Source organism: Apium graveolens, chromosome 4 (genome assembly GCF_009905375.1).
Source record: "Apium graveolens cultivar Ventura chromosome 4, ASM990537v1, whole genome shotgun sequence".
NCBI lineage: Eukaryota > Viridiplantae > Streptophyta > Magnoliopsida > Apiales > Apiaceae > Apium > Apium graveolens.
Window position 1 is genome coordinate 149,507,989 of NC_133650.1, and position 6,000 is coordinate 149,513,988.

Sequence of the window (6,000 nt, forward strand, 5' to 3'; positions counted from 1 at the left end):
TTAAATCTAACAGGAAATGGTGAGTCCATTCACAAAAATTTGTGTCCCAACACAAAGATTGAAGTAATTTGTATGATGCGCCCTGCAATAACTTAATAATATCAAAAAGAAACACCAATTACAGTTAAAACATTGAGAATATATATAAAAAAAGGAATAGAACTTGGTTCTTCCAAGTCACGCAGACAACAATTTCTTAGTATTTTGATATAGGCTTGAATCGGCATACATTATACAAAAAGGACATATATATATAGGTAAACAAAGAAAATACTTATGCCTTTGTAAAACCATCAACGGGTGTTGTAATTGAATTTTTTACTTTGAATTCGATGGCATGTCTTAAATCAACAGAAAATAAATAAATACTACAAAAATATATATTATGCAGAGATTTATTAGACTAAAATCATCTGAAAAAGATGGTTATAGGATTCTCATATAATCCATGTATCTAATCAAAATCAAATACCTAAAAACAAAAACTTATCCGAATGATTTCACAGACAACAAACGAAAGCAAATAGCTATCATATGACACATGATTAGTTGCGAATTGAAATTGAAATTGAGAGAAAACAAACCTCGGAGATGGAAATGACAATACAAACATAAATATACAAACATAAATAATGACTATACAAATACCTAGATGGTGGAAAGCCTAAAAGCCAAAACTGACGGGGGCTTGAGACAGAAAACCAAAAGACTGAAACTGATTGGTTTGAAGTAGGAAGTTATATAATCAATAATCAATAGTTTCTACAAAATACAAAAAATAGCCCAAATTAGAGGAATACATGGAAATGCGAGATGCTGGTTTAGAGGATAATTAAGGCTGCCACGTCCACTTATTAAATATATAAAATATACTGCTTTTTTAACCAGAGAGAGAATCAATATTTTCTGAGTTATATAGAGTTGAATCTCGATAAAGCAATGCATGTTATTATATTATACTATACTATAATATATATATTATACTATATATATATATATACTATAATAACTGAAATGGGGCATAATTTGTAGTTTAGTTAACCCTCATTTTGGTTATCTATTTTTATCACAATCGTCGGATCTTCATTTTCAAATAATCAAAGCTGTTTTTTTTTATTAAAAATAATCAGAGCTGTTATATCCAAATACTAAAAAACCAAACTCCACAAGTTACCAGGTTCGAATCTCGTCAACAAAAAACATTTATATTATTATTTATAAAAATACATATAAGTTCTCAAGTTCCAATCTTACTAACAACGTTCCAATCTTACTAACAACGTTCCAATCTTACTAACAACAAACATTTATATTATTATTTATAAATAAGATCTCATTAATCATAAATTATTTATACTGTTAGATATATTTGATAATGTCATGGCTAATATGTTTTATGTTTAGCTTTCAGATCTTGTGTGAACAGGATAGATCAGTACTTAATTGTTGATCAGTACTTATACTGGAAGTCAGGACTTAAGGATATCAGTACTTATATTATCAGGAGATAATCATCAGAAGATAGATATCATAACTTAAGTGCTGAAGGACAATCAGATAAGGACAGTAGCTGATTAAAGGAAAGAAGATCGAGATAAACATAAGAAGAGATATGCATGAAGAAGGAATTCCGTGAAGAATGGAATACTTGGAATAGAAGATATCTGATTGATATATTTTAGGAAGCAGAATTATATTCCATATCAATTAGCGATTATCTTGTAACTGTGTAGTATATAAACACAGACATAGGGTTTACACTATAAGTGTTATCATTATCGAAGTTATTATTCTATATAACCCTAGCAGCTCTCGTGATATTTGTTCATCACTGAGAGGTAACAGTTCCATACTGTAACAGAGTTTATTGTTTCAATAAAGTTTGTTTTCTGTTACTTAAGTTCTTTAAGTTCGATTTGAGTGTACTATACACTGTATTCACCCCCCTCTACAGTGTGTGTGTGTGACCTAACAATTGGTATCAGAGCCTATTTGTTAACATACATACAGTTAAAGATCCAAACACAATCATGTCGGACACATAAACTCCAACTAAGCCTACTAAAACTGAGGAACCACCGAAGACACAAATTCAGAGTCGGTATGAGACCATCAGAGTCCCCATACTGAGACCATCTGAATATCCCATATGGAAGGTAAGGATGACCATGTTCCTGGAAGCAACAGATCCAGAATACCTTGATAGAATCAAGGAAGGTCCTCACAAACCAACCAAACTCGCTGTTGTAGTTGCAGGTGAAGCAGCAATGATCGTACCAAAGGAGAAGAGTGATTATACTGCTGAAGACATAGCATCAATTGTTAAGGATGCTAAGGTACGATACTTACTGCATAGTGCCATTGATAATGTAATGTCAAACAGGGTAATCAACTGCAAGACTGCTAAAGAGATATGGGATGCTCTGGAAACAAGATGTCAGGGAACTGACACAATTAAGAAGAACAGGAAGACAATACTCACTCAAGAGTATGAACACTTTGACTCAAAGACTAATGAGTCATTGAATGATTTATATGATAGATTTGTCAAACTTTTGAATGATTTGTCATTGGTTGATAAAGAGTATGATCTTGAAGATTCAAACCTTAAGTTCCTGTTAGCTCTTCCTGAATGCTGGGATTTGAAGGCAACGACAATAAAAGACAACTACAATCTTGATGAAACAACTCTTGACGAAATCTATGGAATGCTCAAGACACACGAGCTGGAGATGGAACAAAGAAGCAAGAGGAAAGGAGGAAAGTCAAGGACAGTTGCTCTTAAGGCTGAAGAAGAATTCCCCAAAGCAGCTTCCTCAAAGAAAGACAAAGGTAAAGCTCTTTTCATAAAGTCTGATACTGAGTCATCAAGTTCTGAGAGTGATGACGACTCAGATTCTGAAAGCTTGCCTGAGACTGATGCTGATGAGGAGATGATGAAGCTGTGTGCTCTTATGGTAAAAAGAATCACAAAGATTGCATACAGGAAGTTCAGGAAGGGAAAGAAGTTTTCCAGGAAAAGCATAAGTTCTGATAAGAAGAATTTCAGAAGATCTGAAGGCAGAGGAGGAAAGTCTGACAGAGGAGATTACACCAATGTTAAATGCTATAACTGTGGTGAGAAAGGCCACATATCTCCTGATTGCAAGAAGGTAAAGGGTGACAGAGGCAAGGCTCTTGTCACAAAGCAGAAAAGCTGGACAGACACTTCAGACTCTGAAAGTGAGGAGAACTATGCATTGATGGCAAATGCTGATAAAGAAAGTGCTGAGAGCAGTTCTGAAGCTGCTGAAACAAAGGTACCTCAGACTACTTATGCTTTTCATACTGATGATATTAATGAGTTGAGAAGATATCTTAAAACCATGTTTGTTAGTTATAGAGATCAAACCTTAACATGTGAAAGATTAACTTCTGAAAATCTTGTTTTTAAGAAAAGAAATGATTTCTTAGAAAAATAGTTAGTTATATTCCATCAAACTCAGAAGGATAGAGATGATGCTTTTTATGTTAGGGATGAAGTGCTAAAAATGAATGAATCTCTAAAAACTGAGTTAGAAAAGGAAAGAGAGATAATCAAGACTTAGACTAACTCTGGCAGAACAACTCAAAATTTGCTAAGTAGTGAAAATTGGAAAGAGGGCTTAGGTTATGGAGAAAATAAGAATGATAAAGGAACTGAAGAAATTAAGCCTGTTGTTAAGCAAAAGACAAAGTTAAAACCTGTTAAGTTTGTAACTGTAAAGTCTGATAATGAGAAATCAGAAGTTAAAGAGGAATTAACTTCTGACAAACTAAAACAGGAAAAGACAGCTGAAGTAAACATAGGCTTAATGACAAAGAAGCAGCTTAAGCATAAGCTGAAAGATGTCAAGAATGCAAACAAAGTAAAATCACCTAGGAAAAATAGGAATGGAAAGGAAGGTGTGAATAAAAGCAATAATTATAAACCTGTTCCTAATGCTCCTAGGAAAACATGTCATAACTGTGGAAGTTCTAACCATCTGGCTTCTTTTTGCAGTAAAAATAAGAATATTAACTCCTTACCTTCAAAATCAGGAGTTAAGAGTCAGTCAGTTAGATACAAACCACAAAATCCTTGTTTTCATTGTGGTAGTTTATGGCATTCCATTTATACTTGTAAGGAGTATCATAGTTTGTACTATGATTATTATCAAATAAAACCTTCTTTGAAGAAAGTTTCCATTGTTCCTTCTAGTATAAATTCTGATTCAAAGTCTGATAATGTAAATTCTGATAAGAAAAATGTTAACATAAATTCTGATGCTAAATCCGCTGTAAATGTTAACAAACTTAATAAGGCCAAAGGATCCAAGCAAGTCTGGGTCCTTAAAACTAATAATTAGTGGTCTTTATGATTGCAGGGCAACAGAAAAAATATTCTAGTTCTGGACAGTGGATGTTCAGGTCATATGACTGGAAATAAGACCCTGCTATCAGACTTTGTGGAGAAAGCTGGCCCAAGTGTTTCTTATGGAGATGGCAACATTGGAAAAACATTGGGATATGGCAATATCAATCTTGGGAATGTCATCATTAAAGAAGTAGCTCTGGTCTCAGGACTTAAACACAACCTTCTGAGTATAAGTCAAATCTGTGACAAAGATTATCATGTTGATTTCTTTGAAGAACACTATGAAATTGTGAGTAAATCTAAAGGCAAAGTTGTTCTGAAAGGATATAGACGTGGTAACATTTATGAAGCTAAGCTTTCAACAAGTACTGATGGCTCTGCAATCTGTCTGTTAAGTAGAGCATCAATTGAAGAAAGCTGGAATTGGCATAAGAAACTCTCTCATTTAAATTTCAACAATATAAATGAACTGGTCAAGAAAGATCTTGTGAGAGGATTGCCAAAAACAGTATTTGCTCCTGATGGTCTTTGTGATTCATGTCAGAAAGCCAAACAAAGAAAATCTTCATTCAAGAGCAAGACTGAATCATCAATTCTTGAGCCTTATCATCTTATACATGTTGATCTATTTGGTCCAGTAAATGTCATGTCTATTGCAAAGAAGAAGTATGCGTTGGTCATAGTGGATGAGTTCACCAGATACACATGGGTGTATTTCTTGCACACAAAAAGTGAAACTGCATCTATCTTGATTGATCATGTCAAACAGCTGGATAAAATGGTCAAAGATTCTGTGAAAATTTTAAGGAGCGATAATGGCACTGAGTTCAAGAATTTGATAATGGAAGAGTTCTGCAAAAACCATGGAATAAAGTAGGAATTTTCTGATCCTAGAACTCCACAGCAAAATGGAGTTGTTGAAAGGAAGAATAGAACTCTCATCGAAGCTGCACGTACAATGCTTGAAGAAGCAAAGCTTCCAACCTATTTCTGGGTTGAAGCTGTGCAGACTGCTTGTTTTACTCAAAATGCAACACTCATTAACAAGCATGGAAAAACACCATATGAGATGGTGAAGAAAAAGAAGCCAAATCTGAAATATTTTCATGTATTTGGATGCAAATGTTTTGTTCTCAAGACTCATCCTGAACAACTATCAAAGTTTGATCTAAAAGCTGATGAAGGAATCTTTGTTGGATATCCACTTTCCACAAAAGCCTTCAGAGTCTATAATTTGAGAACAAAAGTGGTCATGGAATCTATCAATGTCTCTTTTGATGACAAGAAGATCACTGGTCTTAAAGATTTCGTTGACCATGATCAGCTGAGATTTGAAAATGAAGACTCATATTCTGATACTGAAAATCCTGACAGTCTAAGTCCTGATACTACAAACTCTGACGGATTAAACTCTGATGTTATTGAAACTGTGGTGACTACGTTAAAGGAAGATACACCTATGCAGGGGGAGCATACTCAAGATCCTACCACATCTCAAGAAACATCAAAACATGCATCTGGCTCTTCAAGTTCTGATTCATCAAGTTCTGATAAGCCAAGTTCTGATAGTGCTGAAAATCTTAATTCTGAAGAATCCAACTCAGAGAGCATAGTTTCAGGGGGAG